At 39.9% G+C, this 21,203-nt stretch overlaps 2 long non-coding RNA genes across 3 annotated transcripts in view; one reads left to right on the top strand and one right to left on the bottom strand.

Moving 5' to 3' along the window:
- Positions 1-18,656, top strand: part of LOC135311519 (uncharacterized) — a 48,792-nt gene extending 30,136 nt beyond the window's left edge. For both annotated transcript variants that reach the window (XR_010371150.1, XR_010371149.1), the window contains one exon: positions 18,466-18,656. This is a non-coding gene — a long non-coding RNA (uncharacterized LOC135311519). The remainder of the gene's footprint in view (positions 1-18,465) is intronic.
- LOC104050586 (uncharacterized) overlaps positions 1-21,178 on the bottom strand; it is an 88,380-nt gene extending 67,202 nt beyond the window's left edge. Inside the window, exons 1-5 of the long non-coding RNA XR_010371148.1 lie at positions 21,058-21,178; positions 19,554-19,673; positions 16,249-16,323; positions 13,561-13,631; positions 10,389-10,811 (exon numbers count right to left, since the gene is read on the bottom strand). This is a non-coding gene — a long non-coding RNA (uncharacterized LOC104050586). The remainder of the gene's footprint in view (positions 1-10,388; positions 10,812-13,560; positions 13,632-16,248; positions 16,324-19,553; positions 19,674-21,057) is intronic.
- Positions 21,179-21,203: the final 25 nt, after the last annotated feature.

Here is a 21,203-nt window from a genome sequence, read left to right as displayed (position 1 = left end):
GCTAAATACAAGCTAAAGACTTATGAAAAGATCTGTGCCAAAAAAAAACCCCCACAACCCTGCATTTAAAAAAGTAACAACTTGCATTTAGGGGGATGCCCTGAGACATCCGCTTTCAGTCTTTCTGCAGACTCTTTAGTCTTCATGAACAACTTTTAAGGGAAGTGCAAAATAATAATTAAGAAAAGCGACCATCCTGTCAGTAAGCTTCCACTTATTGCACCAGTAGGTGCAATCATCCGCTGGATTTATTTATATATTTTTAGGAAAGTCATAGATCACAGGAAAAAGCAAATGAAAGGGACCAGGCTTTAGAAAGCTGAGATTATTTTCTGCTCTGTAGTAAGACAAACATTATCTAAAAAAGCATAATCCATTATGTGGGAAAAAATTACCACATTCTAATGAGTACTACATGAAGAGGGGGAAAAAGAAGGAAAGAATTCATCTATGATCAGCAGATTTCAAATGATGGGACATGTCCCACTTGGAGAAAATGCAAACTGTATGTTGGAAAGGAGAGGCATTATTGTTTTGCATGCAGCACTTCCACAGCATCTCATCTGTGTCTCCCTGTACTCGGCACTGGTGAGGCCGCACCTCAAATGCTGTGTTCAGTTTTGGTCCCCTCAGTATAAGAAGTACATTGAGGTGCTGGAGTGTGTCCAGAGAAGGGCAATGAAGCTGGTGAAGGGTCTGGAGAACAAGCTTTATGTGGAGCAGCTGAGGGAACTTGGGGTGTTTAGTCGGGTGAAAAGAAGGCTGAGGGGAGACCTTAACGCTCTCTACAACTACCTGAAAGGAGGTTGTAGCGAGGTGGGGGTCGGTCTCTTCTCTCAAGTTACTGGCGACAGGACAGGAGGAAATGGCCTCAAGTTGTGCCAGGGGAGGTTTAAACTGGATATTAGGAAAAATTTCTTCACCGAAAGGGTTGTCAAGCACTGGAACAGGCTGCCCAGAGAGGTCATGAAGTCACCATCCCTGGAGGTATTTAAAAGACATGTAGGTGTGGTGCTTAGGAACATGGTTCAGTGGTGGACTCGGCAGTGCTAGGTTAACGGCTCAACTCAGTGCTCTTAAAGGTCTTTTCCAACCTACATGATTCTATGATTCTATTCTATAACTCATTTGTCTGTCTGCACCCGCAGTGCAGAACCCCATAGGCAGGAGGCAGAAGAAAGTATAATGGGACAGAAGAGAAGCTTTAGGTGGGAGGGATTTGTGGTACCATTTGTACCTTTGCGTGTAACTGTTCCTGGAGTAAGCATGAAAGTAGGTTCTCCATTTAAGTGTGCAGGAACTGGAGAAGAAGCCAGGGTTCCAGAAGATGCAGGAAGGGCGTAGCTAGGGCAAGTTTGGAGTGAGCTAGATTCAGATAGAGTGCTCTAGCCATGTTCTGTGGTAAAGTGACTTCCAACTGACCCCAGTATATTTATCCAGCTGCGATCTCTCCAACTCTTACAGAAATCCTGTTCTGATCCCTATTTCCAAATTCTTTGTTCACACACACTCATCCCCAGTCCTACCCCTACAACCCATCACTACTTCCGTACCTATATGCCTTGCCTAGACTCATGAATCCCTCTCTCCTGTCACTCACAGATGATACCAGGAAATAACTTTTCTCCACACTACAGCAGAAGTGCTCTCTTTTACATGTTCCTTTCTGTTACAAGGCAAAGATTCCCCTCAATCTCATATTCAGCTAGCAGCTTAAGCCTGAGAAAAAGACAGATTCAGATTCATATAAGTCAGCAACAGGTAGTTAGGAAGATAGTATAAAAACATGCACAAACCCCTCACTTTCCATATATGTATCAAAACACACCAGTAAGAAATACGGAACAAAAAAGGTTACGCACAGCATGCTCACCTGCCAGTTTTCTTTAGTTCCTTTTAAAACACTATTGTCAGTAATGTTTGCTTCCAGTATTTTGTTTAAATTTCATAAAATGCACTACAGTAGTTTTAGATTAGAAAACCGATTTCTTCCAGATAAACATATTTATACATTTTATATAAGGCTTATAATTTGGCATTTCTCAAATTTGACACCACCATAACTCCTAACATAAAGATGTGCAGTATGTTGGAAAAGACAACATCTCTACAAATTACCTACGGATGTGCTTGTATGATACTACAGACAATGGGAAGTAACCGATGTCAAGGGCAACTGAAAGCACTGTAATACAAATACTTTATGATTCTGGAAAATTTTCAGAAGGGAAATAAAAAACGTACTAAGAGACCTGATATGAGGACAAGGAAGATTTTCACAATGTAAAATTACCATTCAGGGAGCTGACAGAAATTAAAATAAGTTGGTCAAATAGAATTGGGATTTTATTAAAATTAATAAACAGACATTGTAGTAAGACATGCTAACACTTGTAAGGAAAGCTTGTGTCTGTTAATAATGACAGAACAGAAAATTTTAAAATCTGTTTTTCTGGCAATAAGAAACCAGGTATTAGTTCAAAGATGGATATATGTTTCAATCTAGTGGAGCTGACAACTTTAATCTTTGTCTGATGGGGACCCAAGACTTGAAAAATTATAGTCACTTCTCAGAAAACTAAATGTACTAGTCATGAGTATATATGAAGAGTAGGGGTAGCAAAGACTGTTACTGATACTCAACAACAACACAATGATTAAGAACCCCATGATTCTCTTACTGGGGAGGACAGGGTGGGGACAGAAGGGTTAATGCTACCAAATTGCTCTTTGTGGCTCCTTTCTGGCAACCCCTTGATGTTGCTTCTGGTGGAGATGCACGCAGCCTCTCTAAAGCTGAGAAAGTGGGGAGTGCTCTCTACCTTTTCGTACGCTCCAGAACAGTGGTTCCCGTATTTGTGGAACAACAGATTGTTATCAGCCCTTAACATTTTTCAAAAACCACCACACCCCCATTTGATCAAACCTTTAATTGAAACCACTGTTTAAAACACTGTTAACTATGGTTTGCCAAACAGCTGTTCAACTTACCATAGCCTTGTAGTCCACCAGGGGTTTGTGGACCACAGCTTGGAAACCATTCCAGCTGTTTCAAAGGTACAATGATGTCTCCTGCTCCATCCCTCCCGCCAGACCTTCTGGTTGCTGTGTGAAACATTTCTGGTTCTTTACCTGATTTCCCCAGGGATTCACTTTGGGGCCTGCCACTGCTGTTAGCTTTCTGAAGTAGCAGCAAACTGGCATTCTCCATTGCCCACAGGTTTGTAAACAACAAAAGTAAAACTGATCTGCCCGCCCATAATATTGCTGCTGCCAGATAAAGGAAAAAACAGAAGCAGAGGATAATTTTTTTTTATCTGCAGATTTAGGAAAATGGGACCAATTTACATTTGATTCATGTTTGACAATTTTTCACCAATCAATGAGGACTACAAACTTTTATTTACAGAGAAGCTGTAACTCTGTACAGGTTGGATTTTGGCCACAGCTGGTCTGGGACAAGTGGAGTTTTCAAGACTAGTAAACAGCTGGGTTTAGTGCACTTGAAAAGATGTATCCACAAAACTATGGCAGATAAAACTGGTGCTAAGCAGCCTTTTGCCATCTTAAAGATCACCTAAATTAAACAAAGCAGTGACCAAATGCCCCTTGTTCTTCCATTGTGAGAAACGGGGAGTTATAGTCCCCTATTAAATGCTTCCGTGTACTCATGGCTTTAGAGACCTTTCACACACTACTGACTGCTCAGTCAACATTCTTCCAAACTGAGGAATCCTGATCCATTTACTGTCCCTGCAGAAGAGCTATGCCATACCTCTTAGTCATCCTTTTCTATGTCATACACAATTGTCTTCAGTGCTCAAAACTGACCAGCATGCCAGTGCCACTTCTCTGTTCCGAATACGATTTTGCCACTTTTTACTAGCATCAACTCCATCCAGAATGATTTTAGGAAATTAGCAGGAGCTGCTAAAAATCGATGCAAACACCAGTAAAACAGCTTGAGAGCCCTGGCTTCTCACAGCAGCAAGATACTACCTATCTCTTTAACAGGAGTATTCCATCCCCGTGACAGGCAGGAACTCCAGGATCAAAACCTCTGCTTTAAGCTCATCAGGGCTGTGAAACTGTGAGAAATAGGGAGGAAGGACCTTCTCTTCAACTTTCAGCCCCTGCTGTGGCTAGAGAGAACCGCTACAAGTCCCTGCCCTCCTGAGCGGCAGGACTGGTCACAGCGTGCTGAGCTCACAGCTTACAGGGCGACGGCTGCTGTAATCCAACAGCCGCTGCCTCTCTCTGCTGATAGATAAGGCTGAACAGCGGGATCAACGATATCTGGCCTCTGCAACAGCCACGGCTCCTGGATCACCACAGGCCCTGCTGTGAGATCCTTCTGCAGCTCTTCAGGGTCAACATTAGGTCTGACTCCAACTGAATATTTTCCTTTTATCATCTGCAGTCTTTATCACTGCACTTTTTCAGACCATTTAGGAACAGGTGGACCAGCAAAGGTGCCAGTACAAAATTTTGTGAGGTGGCATTGTTAAAACGGCGCATAAGTTGCTAAAATGTTCCTTATCCTGTAACCCTTTACTAATCTGCAAAGAATTTTAAGCAACTCAATACTTCATTTTCTTAACAGCCTTTGGTTATGGAGCTGTTTAAAAACTTTTGGGTCACCCTTCCCTGTGTATCTGTTCACTCCTTCAAATAACTAGCAAAGCTTCAAGACAAGATTACCTTGTGCAAAAGCCAAGATGATGGTTGCCTATTACAGCTATCCATGTTCATGTTAATTATATTCTTTATCACATTCACTGGCATTTTGTCTGACATGGTAGTCAGACTTATGAGTCCATTAGTCCACAATCATCCCTAGAGCCCTTTTTAAAACTAGCGCCACATTTGTTACTTGCCATTCCTCTGTTATCAAGGCTAATTTAAGTGATAGATTATTACAGCACAGTTCATGGCTCACCAATTTCATTTCTGAATTTCTCTAGGACTACTGAACAAACAAGGTACTATCTGGCAATCTGTTAATGTTTATTCAATCAAATTGGTAAAAAATCTATTATTGATATTTCAAATCTGAAATATCCCCTATAAAGAACGATTTTTATGTGGGGATGCCCCTAATCTCCCTGTCATAAACCTTGCCAATGCGAAGAGTTCATCTGTTTCTTTCTACAATGGCTTTGTCTTTAAACATTCTCTTTATCCACAATTATCTACTGAACTCACCTCCCTAGTTGCAAAATTTACACTTTTTTTAAAAAAAAAAAAGGGGGTTGGCTTTTAGGATTTTACCCTGCTGCATTTCAAAATCTTTTTGTTCTGCCTTATAATAGGTCTACATTTTACTTGCCAGAACTGTGCTCTTTTCTGCTTGGCTTGCTTGGATTTCACTTTTTGAAAAACCTCTATTTATTTCTAGTAACTTCCTTTACTGTTCAGTTGTGTTGGACAATTCTTATTCAGTTGGGTTAGAATCACAAAGCCGAGTCCCTGTGTCTCTTTTAATATTTATTTAAACTGTATCTTCGTTTGTATGCAATTCTTTTTTAAACAGTACTGGACTTTTTAAATCTTTTTGTCTCCTACAAGTATGAGAAACTTGAGTATGATATATCACTACTGAATGGCTCTTCTGTAGTCACTTCTTGCATGCTAATCTAGACTAAATCAGGGGCTGTCCCCGCCTCTTCTGGATTCTCTAGCTGGTTTGCTCAAAAAGTAGTTATTGATGATACCTAAAAATACAGCCTGTTCATGATGGCCTAATGTGGCCTAATGTTAAGTATATCCAGTCTATATATAGAAAACCGAGAACCCTTGTTATGATCAAGCTTTTGGGTTGTATAGCCCCTCCAGACTCCCACAGTATTCCACAGTCCCTGTCTCCATCCCATCAGCTAGTCAAAAGCTCTTACTAGAATTCTCCTATCCAGATATAGAACCATTTGTAATTATGTTTTGTGGCTTATTCTTTTAAAATTAACTTATTTGACGGTATTTTCTTTGGTATATACAGTGCCATTTGTCTGCATAGTCTGACCTACCATCTCTGTATCAGCTGGGCACTAAATATTCTATCATCTCTGTATAATCTATACATTTGACATTTCAGTGCCCCTTTGAAAGACAGAAAAGGTATATATGCAGACCCACTTCCAGAGAGAGGGTGACATACCTGGGGAATTCCTGATGGAATTCATGCTTACCGCTCTTCTGAAGAATCATTACCTTCAAGGCACAATGGAAACGGAGCACAAGATAGCAATGTACCAAGATACCAAATCAAAGCTAGCGCAGGTTCCTTCTCAACAGAGATCAGATGGCACTTGAAAAAAGACTGACGAACAGTACGGCTGGAACAACTGCTTGTGGTTATTCAAGATTTCTGTACCAAGAGATGCTGTGTCAGGAAGGGAATGCACTAAGGAGCAGAAGGACACTATGGTATAAAAAGTCCTTTAACCTTTTGTGCACACTGCAGAACTTTGTAATATTTGCATTTACTTCCTTCTATGAGAGTCTGTTCTTACTGCTGTGGGGAGGAGAAGAGAAGGGTGCTTTCAGGACACAATGCCAGTAGCTATTGACTTGGCTTTGACAGTTGAGAAGGCCTCTGGGGCTAGCATTTTATCTGCTGGCTGCAACTCATTTCTTCGTTCCCTTTTGTGAGGCCTCTAGTTGGAGCACCTTCTTTCTGCATTAAATATGATGTGACATTAGGCACAGCAGAATCCAACAGCTACACTGCAGTATCCAGTGGGTATTCATTATTATTTATTTGTATTACCATAAACCTTGGAAGCCCTCACCCTGGACCATTTCTCATTATGCTGGGCCATGACTAAACACACAACAAAAAGTAGATGCGCTTGAATTCTGCATAAAGAGACAACAGAGAAATTCCGGCAGAGTACAAATGCAATGACACAGTACTGCTGTGGTAAGCGTTGGCATTAATATACCTGCAGTATAACTGTTGTCTAGTTGGATTGTTTTAAGCTTCACAGTACATAAAACTTTTAAGAAGATATTAAAAGGAAGACAGTGAACAGTTCTGTTTATGAAGAAGTCAACCAATACATGAGAGGCAGCTGAGGAAAAAATATCCAGTGCGGTCTGAAAATTTAATGACCGAATGATGGAAGCTAGCATCATATGTTGATCAAAACCAGAGTCAACCTTTTGATACTGAAGGAGAGGTATCAGGTAGAAGTAGTCTTGATGGGCCTTGAAAATAGACAGATAGCTTATCTTTATTGCTTTAAACTGAAGGAGGAAATTGAAAATACCAAAGGAGTAAGTTTGGAAACTGATATTTACAGTAGAGTAGCACTCTGACTAGATAATGAGCATGGCAAGGCTGCATTTCTCAAGGCAAAAGAAGAAGATTCTCTAATAAAGAAATGATCCATGGCAAACCTGGATTAAAACATAATCAACTGACAAAAGAAAGACCATCCTTAACGGGTTGGAAAAAGATTCCCAAAACTCAGATTTAGCCTAAATTTGACAACTTAAAACAAACAACATCATGATGGTGTCATTCATAGAGGATGCAGAGAGGTTTTGTGAGGGTCTCAACCTAAATATGAAAAAAACTACTAACAAAAGACCAATAGTTGTAACTGGAAATAAGCAACTGAGGGCACTATTCAAGAAAATTTTCATGCATTAGATCTGCTTAGGAGTGGAAGAGAGGATGGGAGGAGATACATGAAACACATAAAACATTGTTTTTCCTATAGATACTGTGAAATGAGAACATTCTTTCATGTCACATTTATGACTCACTCACTACATCTATCTACACTACCATGTTTTGACTTTCAAGGGTTGAAGAAAAACAATGTTCATGACATTATAATATGATGGGTGCTTCATTCAACATAAACAAAAACATGCTACATCCAGCTTGAAGACAGGACAGTCATGATACAAGCCAAGCACAAACAGCAGCAGAGAAAAAGATCTCACAACTTAAACTTACAACAACTAACATGCTCAATGTTCAGGCGCATTCCTTTGCTCTTCCTTCTTTAGTGCACAGAACCAGCGCTATCACCTCGGTTTGCCGCTAAAGAAAACTTACTCTCTGTTGCTGTAGTTTGGTATTCCAGCTCTTGAAGTATTCCCAAGCCCAAACAATGTGTAGCTGTGTAGCAAATGCCTACTCCCTACATTCCACAACATCAACTCCTCTTGATACCTGCTTTCTCGCTGTTCTCCTAGTTCCAATCATTTATGGCACCACGGCATGGGTTAAACCAAAGAAACAATCAGATCAGGTACTCAACAACGGGGGTTAGCAGCGTGGGTACTGGAGAGCTGGTTACAGCAGGAGACAATTCAGAGTTTCTTTTCTTCCAAACAGTATTTGTAGCAGCACTACCACAGGCAGAACAGAGCTATGCCCAACCTTATCTCCCTCAAAAGTACTGGGAAGTTGCCATCGCAGGAAGGAGAAGCAGTCACACCTACATGATCTGACTCTCGGTGGTGACGAGTGAAGAAAGTGGGTGCATACGAAACATCCAGGGGATTCCTCATACTCCACTCACTTCCCTCCCTCTTCTCCTCTGAAACTAGATCTATTCTGAGGCACAAAAGTAGTGGATTGATAAAAGTTGAGGATTTTTTTTCAATCACCTAGTCTCCCTCTCCTTTTCTTTCTTTTACCCAACTTAGTGCAAATAAGAATAAATATGGCCAATAGGATTAAAAGGTGAAAACAGTAAGCCATTGAATCTAACCATTTTAAAAACAAAATATGCCGACCAAGATTTTTTTATGCAAAGTGGAACATCCAGTGTGCTCAAAGATTGATTTAATTTCACTTTATATTGCAAAACCTGAAAAGAATAATTAAGTTTTTAAACTAGAACTTTGCAAATTCCCATCCTGTAAGGAACATAATTAAATTGTGTTTTGAACTCTGTTGAAGATGATACATTTCAAAATCATTAAGTTCTGTGTTTGAAAAAGAAATTATGGCTTCTGCTTAGCACTAATTGTAGTTTAGCATACATAACCCACTGCCCTTTGTTCTCAGTTGTAACTGTCCCAATTCCCAATTTACACAGGTAATTCACAAACAGCCACTGAATCTTCTTCAAAGCCCATATACTTTCCTCCAACAGAAAAAAAAACTTAGAGAAAAACACTTACTGAAAGTTTTAAACTTAAATCTATCATATATGCAGTGCAATGAGAAATACCAGTAGCTATGCATTTAGTTCTCCTTTCAGGCATATTTTTGTCATCCATTTTCTGGCTCTTGGTTTTGTTTGTTTTGTTTTTTTGTTTTTTCTTAATTGGAGTCTCTAGTCTGCTTTTGATCTCAGTTTATGATTTCTTCTTTAGTCTTGCTCTTTCTTCAGATTACTGTCATTTCATGCTGCTTGTGTGCCAAGCAAAAAAAATAATCCTTTCCTCCTTAACCTTTACTCACCAATTATCATCTATGTCCTTGCTCCACGGGAAAGAATCTCTAATTGTCCTTACATCCAGCTCCTCTAGACCTTTACAGACCCTTAATAATTCTTCACAAATTCAGTAACATTTACAGTTCTTCCATTTTTCAGATACTAAGACCCCATTGAAAACATGCTGGTATTTGAATAGCAGAAAGGAAACCCGGCACCATAAAAAAGGGCATGGAGTTTATAATACCCTTTTTGTTTTACAGGGAAAACACCTACAGGTAGTTTTTGCTCATTTGTATATAAAAACAGGAGTCACAGCAATGACTGTACCCATAGCTACAGGAAAAGAACTTCCTCCTTAATCCAAGCGTAGATATTTATAGTTATTTTGGGTGAATCCACTGACATACGATATGGGTAATTACAATTGATTAAGCACAAAGTACTTAGGTAAAATAACCTATGTAGTTCCTGCCTAAGACTGTAGCTAATCAGCATGCATGATCAAATCCACTCATAATGCCAGCTCAGTTTAGTTTAATTTAACCAAGTTACATTGACACAAGAATTAAGTGTATATTTATTAACATTCCAACGTTCAACTCAGCAAGACAATTATGTTAGGAAATCAGTTTGCAATATCTACACAAATATTGGTGGCATAAACAGTTTTTATAGATCTATAAATTTCAGAAAGTTTGTGGGTGAAAATACAGAGCAATTCAGAGACACACTATTCTGAAAATAAAGAAAACAAACAAATTAAAACTCCCTACCTAATAGCAGTACAGAAGGACTCCAGGTTCACATGGTGAATTACCCAAGAATAACGAAATCCTTAATGGATATATTGTATATATTTTCTAAAAAGAACTGAAGTCAGCTGATGTAAGTCAAACCTCTTGAGTCATGGTTTTATCATTATTAGTTTGTCAACATCAGTAAAGACTAACTATTGAAAAAAATCAATCATTTCAATGTACTTACAGCTGAATTTTCTCATCATGTGAGCAACTATCCACAAAGCCTCAGTGCCATTAAGAAGTTTTGAGGAATATATTATTTGGTACTGCCAAAAAAACATAATTAAAAGAATGCATGTAAATTATATTAATTTTCTAATTAGAAATGTTTTATGATTATTTCATGTCTAAAGTACATGTGGGGGAAAAGCAGGACTTACATTATCCCAAAAGGCAGGTTCCAGCACAATCAATGATACACTGACAGAATTCACAGTAAGGAGTCACAGTAGGGTCCTGATCTTGCAACTGAACTTTCACAAAAAGAACCCTGCACTACTGCAGAATCTCCTTAATTTCAATAGGGCCCTACCCACACATAATCAGTTACAGAGTCCGCCTATGTGGGAGTAACAACAGCGAGACCAGGACCTGTTCCTCCACACACCTGCAAAAATATCAGGATGAAAAAAAAAATAAAATTAGTAACATGCAGCAAAACCTATTGATAGCCTGTTTTATTACAGCATTTAGCACATAATAAAGGAGTTCCATACGTCTTTAAGTTGCAAATTATTTATAGGAATTTTTAGCTCCTTCTTTAAAGAATGCTGGCTTAAAACTGCTTATGGATTTTACATGTAGTGACAGCACCTTACAGGAGCTTTCACTGATATGTATTTGAAATATAAATTTTTAATTATTATTTCCTAAAATTTAATTATCCTAGTTTCTTTGGTCTATATTGCAACTCATTTTTTAGTGCTTAAGCCTTCTTAAAATCTGTCCCACAACACCCATTTTGGGGACACAGCATAGGCCTGTGAATTTGTTGAGGTCTTCATGATCATGAAAGTATCTGACCACATGTAGCAGCATGCAAGACCAAGGTCTTCAAAAATATATGATAAAAAGTGGTTTAGTATTAGTCATTTTAAATTAAAAAGTGTCATCTTCTTTAAACAAACAAAAAAAATTATTTGCTAAGGTAAGCTCTTAATGAACACCATTTAAAACCCAGGAAGCACACAACATGATGTTAAGCAAGAATATACCACCACTTTGCTGTTCACACAAAACTTAACTTCACGATTTGACCTTACTGTTCTTATTAAAAACAGATCTATGTTGATCTTTAAAAGGAAAATATTATAAATTACAATCTTTTTATATATTATAAACCATTTAAAAACAGGTTAGCCATAGGTTCCATGAAATAATATTGAACTGGTGACGCTGTGCAAGAGTACTGGTGATAAAGGTTATAAGAGCAACCACTAGATGCTAGAAATATGCAGAAGACATTTCTTCATTCCTTTAATACAGATAGCATTAGGGAAACAATGATATTTCTCTAAAAAAAAGCTTGGACCAAATGAAAGGATTTGAGAATCTAACAGAAGAACTAAAAGTTCCATATAAATGGAATGCAGTCTTTTTTTTTTTTTTTTTAATGACCAGTTGTTCTCTTACTGGCTTTGATTTCATGAAAAAACAGACATGAAAATAGGCAGAAAATGGAGAAAAGTATCACAGTTTTTCATTCCTTGCTGCCAGGTTGACGTTTTTCTACTGGGCAGGAGGACAAACAAAAAATTTAAAATACACATTTCAGACGTTATGACAAATTTCAAGGCAGTTGTCTTACAATATTGAATTGGAAGTGTTCCTTCTCATGTTACTGCTTTTAAATTTTATGTTTCATATGCATGACTCTTAGGCTTCTGTTATTCTGAGAAATTCAACTGTTTCTAAAGAACAGTGCTACAATGCTAAGTTCTGTTTAAAAACTGTTATATCTTGACCCATGTCTAACATCACGCAGAAAATTTAGAAATATCAGACATCTGCCAAGTTAGTGCTGCCTACCTGAGCCTACAAAGTGAGTGAACCAGTACCTCTGGCAAGGGTAATCTGCCCGTTTCTCACTGACTGAGAAGAATGGACAGGCCATACCTTTCAGGACAATCATGTCGCCCGTAATCATGCAGCTATAGATTTAGCATTTCCCAAGATGCAATGCAAGGTGGTAACTTGATGCAGCCAGATCCTAATATTGTCTTCTGTCCCTGTGCCTAGCTCCACATCCTTCTTCACAAAGGAAGTGAATTGGAATACAATGCATGTTTCCTGCACTGCTCCAAGAGTGTAGGTTGTAAGGATGGGTCAGGAACGCATGGCTGCAGTCTAAATCACAGTCAGTTTCTGGGGAAAGCTGAAACCACAGTTTTACAATTTTGACAGCCTAAGGAATAGCTCAGAGCTGACATCCAAACAGTCAAAGAAATGAAATACTGAAGCTGTCTCAACAGTTCCCTTCTCTGACGTGGACAAGAAAAACATGCATCTAATCCAGGTATAGAAACTACCATAAAATGGAATGATTCACAAGTGGTTTGGGAGACTAGAAGGCCCTGGCAAAAACAAGGTTTTTTTCATGACTAGCAGAAGTAATGAAGTCTAGTTACCCATCAGCGTGCTTGTACATGCGACCAACACACTTGTGCAGTAATCCCAGGCTGACACTACCCTGGCTGGTTTCCCATTCCCCTGTAAACAGATTTCCCTAAATTCCTGCAGAAAACACTAGCTTCTGACTTCTAGGAGAACAAGATGCAGCTTACATTGTAGCTAGATCTGAGCTACACACGTGGTGACTGGCCGACCAACCAAGTATGCTGACTGGCAAGTCAACAGGTTGAACAGAACAGAAAATTTCTGAGTCCATGCTGCAGCTTTTTCTACCTCGGGGGCACTAATTTGAGTCCCTTCTCTATCCCCAGCTGCTAAGTTTCACTCAGATTATAGAAACTTGACTTTGTGACCTCCATCTCTGTATCACATGCTGTTGAAATTAAGTGGTGGATTCAGAAGTTATTAGGAGACAACACAATCCTATATATCTTGTTTTGTTCAGAAACTGGGCGTGAAAACACTGCAGCATAATCACTGTGAAAATAACTAACGAATTTTATGTCACTTATTGTTTTCATTCAGGAGTTACACCACAAACTCAGCTATAACAGAACACAGATTTTCTACGTGGTGATAGCATAAATGAATCCAGAGAATGCAGAGACTGTTTCCATAGAACTGGGTTTGTTTTGCCACTGCGGTCAGGGCCCTAAATATATGTCACTTCATAAAGTCGAAAATCTAAAAGAAGTAAGATTTTATATATATTTTTTTTAACTTACCAAGACTGTAGTTGACTGCCCTTCATGGAGATGCCTGCTTCTCTTGCAATTCCATGCTGTCTCTCCTAAGGCTTAAGAGAAGTTCAGTGATACTTAGATCAATAAAAGAACAGTGACATTAAGTCTAGTGAATCCACTCACTACACCCAGACTTTTCTTTTGTAGGGTTTTGTTGGGTTTTCCTTTTTGGGTTTGGTGGTGGCGTTTTTTTGGGTTTTTTTTAGAATAAGCATTGTGATTTTTAAAGGATCACCATAAAATCCTGATCCTACTGCATGGATCCAGATCCTGATATCCCAATTTAGGGAATGATTTCTAATAATATGCAAGTCCTAATTCCCTTTTTTATGAATGGCACCCACAGTGCTCTGCTTACCCTGTCTATTGATCTAGCACTAATTTTTAACTTGTGTGTTTCTCACAAAAAGGCAGAGTTGAAATCAGAAGGTTTTATTTGTTGCTGGGTTCCAGAAACTGATGACAGAAGGAGAGAAACTGAAAAAGTATAATGACCCCACCAAAACTCCAGTAAGAATAAGGGAGACAAATAGTCAGTGTGGAAAAGTTAATAGAAAACTAAACTTTAGAGGAAAAGCCTAGCAGAAAACAATGGGTATAAGAAGAGTCACAGAAGTGAAAGTGATTTAACAAAAAAGGGGATGGAAAAAAGGAACAAAATGATCTTCTTAGCAGAGAAATGAGAATGGGCTTTTCAAAACTGTTTGACATGGGCCTACCTCTCTTCTGCTGAAGTAAAAGAGTTACATCAGTTCCAAAAATGCTTTAGGAAAACCTTTAAGCCACTTAACTTGAACCATTTAACTTTAAGCATAAGGAGTATCTAAACTCTGCTCAGCTGAAGTGCTTAAATTTGAAAATAAATTTAAGTAATCTTGTAACCATTCACTATGTCTGTAGTATTGAGCATGCGTTCAAATCTGAGCCCCAACTCCTTACTCTGCTAACATGCAGACTCACAATTGGGCACTGGTCTGAATCCAGCCTATTGGTCATCAGATAGGCAAAGTCAAATACAGGACACAAGGGACTAATGTGGATTCAAACTCTCCTCTCAAAAGCCACACTCATGCGAGTATTGTGACTTAAGTAAAAGATTAATTGTTTGATGAAGCAGAATGTAAATAAGTAAGTGCTTAAAGTTAATTCAAGAATCAGGCTTCAAAAAGAAAACTAAAGAAAAAGTGGCTGAGAAAGAAAAACGAAACAGATTGTTGAATCTGTATTAAAAATAAATGACCTCTGGGTTATGTCTCAATGCACTCTGCCTGAAAACTACTACTTCTTTCTGGCTTAAGTATTAAATCTTATTTTTAATACACGAAATGGTAAATAACCCTGGCAAAGGTTAAATTAGTTCAACAGTTGATAACAGTACTAAAGTAATTCTTAACAGAGGGTGCAGTTCAGTTATTGGTATAAAGGCCTCACCATCTCACCTGCCTATTTAAACATACTTGCATTTCCAAACCCAATTTGGTAAATAGCTGGGAGAGGGTTAATATCCCATATTCCAATCTCTATGGTAACAACCATAGAGATACGAGAAAATGTGGAAATCATAAGGCGCCAGTAGGGTTCTGTCCCTTTTACTCCTTACTCTACAATACAGTTACTAAAGGAAAACAGAAATTGAGCCACTTCTTGAGATACCAAAAAAGGCCTGGGGCATCTCCCACATTCCTGTGAACTCCTGATCATTGTCACTCCTGAATTATGGATAATTCTGTGCACCACTGTTCTCAGCTGTCAGCTATCTAAAGGACCAGGAAGCCAATATCAACATTCAACAACTATATTCTTACACACACAACCCCCTGCTACCAATATTCTATCCTTTATCTATAGCTGTAAGAAAGGGAACTCACTGTTTTTAAGATCCATGCTTAAAAAATCCATACATATAAGAATCATTACTTAGTGAAGGTAGGGCACTAGAGTAAGATTAAAGACCCGATTAAGACAGTGAGTTAGAGACAGTATCAGTTCCTCTATAGATTGTCACCTTTTCATAAAATGGTTAAACCAAATACTGTTCTGTTCTTCTCAGGAGAATTATGAGAATTACTAAAATTTTATAAATGTTTTGCAGCTCAGATTTCAAAATTTCCCAGAAATTGGGAAACTAGAGAAGCAAATGAACAACTTGAATCAAGCTGTCTTAAAAGAAAGAAATTGAACAGCATAAGAGCAAACAAATTAGTACTAGCTAAAGCATTTCCAGATCCCTCAGTCCTGCATTCATTTCAGTAATCTGAATGCAGGCATATGTATCAGCAAAGTTTAAGCTTCAATCTTTGAAACAATTCCACGTATCTGAACTTCACTCCAAGTAGCACTACCGATAAAACTACTCGTGAACGTAGTTAAGCACATGCACAGCACTAAGGCTAAAGCAACTAATAAAGAAATTAGCTAATGAATTCAGTGTATCACTAACAATTATTTTTAAAAAGTTAAGGACAGCTAAGAAGATAGCAAAGCTTGAGAAATTAACAGCTGAAATAGTGGGGGAGCGGGAGAAATTATGTTATAGTCCCAGCAGTTACCCTACAAAAAAAATCTAACTTCCATACCTATTAAATAACAGAATTGATGCTGGGAAGAAAAAAAATAATAGAGCATCCCCTCAATAACTTAATAGTCACAACAACCACACTAGTTTCTCACCATTTGATGAGTCCTCTTCAGTTCAAGGCTGAAGCTCATGGGTGCTGTGGAGAAGATCACTTGGCAACTGCTCTGCTGTAATTAATCCATGAATAAAGAATGGGCTTCAGTTTCCACAGATACCAAGCCAGCGCTTTTTCACAACCATTAAATCCATAAAAATATTAAAACATCTGAAGTTACAGTTAGACCATTTTAGCAAAACTTTAACACAGAACCTAAGTTTAATAACAAATCTTTCTTAAATCCTCAGGTTCATTATTCTGATTCAGGCCTGTAGCTGTGTTAGAGTCAGTATGATAAGATCTGAATGAAATACAGTAAATCCAGCCTTCTGACTACACCATTAGTCTTTATGCTACCTTGAGCATTTTAGAGGCTAAAAAAAAATTAAATTGAAAGTTGGCTATTGAAAAATCAGGAGGTAGTCTACAGTAAAAAACAAAATGCTAGGTTTGTTTTTCATCTGGAAGTTTATAGGAAATCTAATAAAGTATATGCAAGTCCTAAGCCAGCACATACTTCTTGCAGTCCTTACTGCCTACAGAAGCATCCTTAGATCAAGTCTGTACTGGCAAACTCCAAACTCTGCTTTCACTGTACAATAGTAAATGCTGTCCACTTCAGCTCTTTCTAGATTACAACCTCTATCATTGCTAGTGGACTGAAATTGCAAAAGTAATGAATTCCAAATCCTATATTTGTCAGGGTAAATCAGAGTCTGAATGGCTACAGAGGGAAGGAGAAAACTCATACATGAAAGAGGATGTTCAGCTGTACTTACTACGTTATTAAACTGAAACTTTAAACTTCAACTGATATCAAATTTACAGAAGAGGCCTGAAAAGAAGCTTAGATGAATCTATAACAGGGGTCTAGAAGGCTGGACGAGCATAAGGGGCAAGGCAGGGCTCAGAATAGAAAAACAAGTAGAAAAAATTCTGGAATTCCCTCTGGCTGCATGTCCAATGCCATACAAACAAAAATACCAAAATAATATGCGGGTGTGCAATTGTTGAAAAGATTATTTTAATTACTACATGCGGGTGTATCTTGGTGCCCTCCAACTGGTCTAACTTACCGAGGAGCTGGACCAGATGAAGGTAATGGAATAACATGCAAGTACCCAGGGAAGCCAAAGAACCTAACTAAAAAGCTACACGGTAATGACACAATGCCAGTTCTCATTACAACAAATTCCTCTAATCCTCATAGTTGTAAAATAAATCTTAGAAACACATAGCAAGGTAATTTGTACAGTAATGTGTGCCTGAGTCAGAAGACAGCCTCCAGCTTTCTAATCATACCTGAATAGCTATGAGCTTCTGTGCCATTTTGGCAGATAAGTACCTTGCTTCGGTTTTGCCACCTCTCAACTGGACCTAGGCAATTCCATGTAGCCAAGCACAAAGTCTGCTGCATATAGGAAACTCCAACTACAGGAAGCTAGGGGGATGTCATGTCAGCAATGTGGGTTATTGTAAGTCCCTCTCTTCCACTCTGTACTGATTTTCCTAGAATGTTAAATTACAGATCCAGGGTCTCAAGACCCTCCAGGGTCTAATTCCAGGATTCCTAAATAAATGCCTACTAGGTCTCTAAACTGGATCCAGTTGTCAACAGTTTCCCTCTTCTGACATAAGAGAACTTGCGCAACGAGGGGGAAAAAGCTGTCATTTCTAGAGACAGACCTTTCTCTGGGCTAGAGCAAGTCTATAGAATTAATGTCCCTAGGAGCTAAGGGCCATCAGAAACCTAACTGCATTTTGCTTGAAGAACAAACCACATGACTTTGACCTTGCCTCACTAACATAAATACATAACACGTATATGGAAGAAAAGACAGATAAAATAAATGGAAAACATTCAACTGCACATGCTCCTTACCCTGGCAACAGAAGAACAGATAATATGACAAATGCTGGTCATGTCACTTATTACAGTATGAGGAGATTCTCTGACAATATAAAGACACACTCTGAAGAGAAGAATCTGTAACAGAGGGCAGGCACTACTAGAAGGTGTTCAGGTAATGCTGTAATGAGAACTATACAAGGAAAGGAGTCCATTACAGAAACTGCAGCTTAACCTCATATTTGCAGATAAGACTTCCACCAATCTGATGAGCCCAAGTTGTTTGGAATGGAAATCTGATCTAAAGAATTGACACCACTTTTGGTGAGGCTCAAAATCCCTTTTTCTCCCTTCTGTCCTCAGCTGTGTTCCTGCTGTGGCTTTTTGGCTTCACTAGTCACTGAGGAAACAAACTGATGATCCTCTCTCTCCCAGATGCTACAGCCAGAGAATGCAATACCCACCTCGTATTACATGGATTTTTAGACTACAGCAATTGCCTTTCTTGCTTGTTCTGATAATCAGTTAAATATTTACCCATTCTGATCCTTAAATTATAGTAATTGTGCATTATTTATCTTAAAAGAGATATGGATGGAAGATGTAAATCAAGACTATTACATTAGGCTGATGTTTCGTGCAGTCCTAAGTAATACTGAGAATGATTGTGTAATACCACTATTAGCTTCTTAAGTCCCAAATACAAGAGCATAATAATGAAGAGAACTACTCAGTGTGCTTACACATAATAATATGCATTTAAGTCTGTACAGGATCGGGGCCTATATGCATTAAGTATGGAATCCGAGAATAAGTATTAGATATTAGGGGGTGTAAAAATTTCACTTTCATTAAAAATCTTAATGAAACCTTAGGAATAGCATCTGAAAGGACAATGGCATGATTCATGTAAGAGAATATCATGTCTTGTTAAACTGAATGACATCTTCTGTATCTTATTCTTATATTACGGCTGGAAAAATGGGTGAAAAATAATAACTAGAATTATTTTAGGGCAAACCTATACATAACCTAAGTACAGAGAAGTGGTATCAGCAATACAATAATTTTATATTTTTCTTTACTGTTTTCGTTGCTATTTCTACTGCAAAGCTCTCTTTTCACAGGCACATAACATTCAGAAAAAAATTAGACGACATTTACTAATCATTCTTTTCAGTTGGAAGGCACACTTTTTGAAAATTTTGCTCATGGTAATTTTTAAAAAAATAAGAGCAAAAATGTAAATGTACTCCAAATAATTTATATTTCCTCCTTTTTAATAGACAAGGTTTCGAACCTTTATGAACTGAAGTTTTTTTCATCTGGCTAATTTTCACTGAGAACTTAGTTAAAAAAATTAGGAATCAGTTTCTTCAGCAATACCAAACTTCAAATCCGAGGAAAATATAACAGCATAAATGTGTAATATTAGTTATGTGATTACTTACATGTTTCTTTGCACTACTTTTTCACTAAGGAGCTCCAGAATTACATATTTTCTGAGTAGCAGCAGTTTTCGTAGCCATGATGGTCTAAGCTTTTTGAGCCCAAAAGCTTGCTGTTCTCAACTGTGTCAGTTGGTTTAAAAAAAAAAAAAAAAAAAAAAAGAGAGAGAGAGAGAAATTACCTCTCCCTTCAGAACTTGTTCTGCTTATATTTTTGTCAGTGCAGCTCTACAAGGGAACAGTGGAATCATGAGAAGCATTAGGCCCTGAGCCTGCTAACGTTCGTCTGCAAGTAGTCCAACTGAGTTTCAGAGGACTAGCTCACAGACGTGAGGGGGAGATTCTGAAAGTCAGTGGGAACACAGCTCCCAAACTCTCATTATGTACTTTTGAAAAATCTTCCCCAAACTCATGGGAACAACAGCTTGCAGGTCCGAGGCCTCTGCTTTTGACTGCTTTCCTTTCCCTTTTTAAAAGCGTACCAGATAAAAAAAAAAAAACACAAACGAAGGAAAAAAAAAACCCCACTTAAGTCAAAAATCCTGAGGAGCCGCTCGCAGTGATGCGCTGGGTCTCTCTACAAAGGCAGGGGTCCGCAGAGCCCGGGGAGAGCTCACAGGAAAGAATCCTCCAGCAGCCCAAAGTCAAGTGCAGACTAGTGGTTCGGGCGGCACTGTAGCCTGCCTGCCTTCCCTCCCTGGCTCGCAGCAGCTCGCAACCTCCATCTCGGTTTCCCCATCTGTGAAATGGGGACAGGAGCACTAACCCAACCATCAGGTACCTTATGATCGGTCACGGCTTGGGGCGGGGGGTGTGGGGGGGGTGTGGGGGGGTGTGCGGCGTGAAAATGAAAGTTCGGCTTTTCCCCCGAGCATTGCGAGCAGCCGAGGCGGGAGCGCTCTCAGAGTTGAACCTCGCTCCCTCAAGTTCCTCGGAGAGATTATTTTTTTTCAAATGACCAGTGTACGGCACTCCCGGCCCGCTCTGCCCCGAGATGCGCCCACACACACCACCGCTCAGCTTCGCTCCGCCACAGGCTGTTCGCAAGCCCGGGCGGGGGGGGGGTTGGGGGGGTGGTTTGGCGGGGAAGGGGAAGGGGAAAGGGGGGGGTGGGGGTCGCGGCGGCGGGCGGGAGCCGGGCCGCTGCCGCGAAGCCGGTGCGGCGGAGCGCGTGAGGCGGCGGGGGGGGGCGGGGGGGGGAGGGGAGGGGGAGCGGAGGCTGCCAGGGCGGGATCGGGCCCGCGGGCTGCCTCCGCGCGATGTGGGCAAGCGCCGAGCGCTTCAAACCCGCCGGCTTTCGGCGGGGTGCGCGGCTTTGGGGAGGGGGGGCTGCAACCTGAGCGGTGCGGGAGCCGCGGGGGTCCTCGGAGTCGCGGGGGGGGGGGGGGGGGGGGCGCTCTTCATATTTTCCTCAGGTCCTCTGGCGCACATCCCCCTCCCCCGCCGGCTTCCATTCCCTACCTTCCCAAAACGCGCTCCCCCCCCCCCCCCCCCACGGCGCCTTTACCTTGACAAGTCCGCGGGGCCGGCGGAGGTCTCGCTCCCCCTCTCTCTCTCTCCCCCACACACATCTCTAACGCGCCACCTCTCCCCCGCGGGCCGGGACTCCGGGTGACATTTCTCCCTCCCCCCCCTCCCTCTCTCTCCCTCCTC

Source organism: Phalacrocorax carbo, chromosome 1, assembly GCF_963921805.1.
Source record: "Phalacrocorax carbo chromosome 1, bPhaCar2.1, whole genome shotgun sequence".
Taxonomy (NCBI): Eukaryota; Metazoa; Chordata; class Aves; order Suliformes; family Phalacrocoracidae; genus Phalacrocorax; species Phalacrocorax carbo.
Note: the sequence above shows the minus strand (reverse complement) of the source record. Positions and strands in the feature narration are given on the sequence as shown.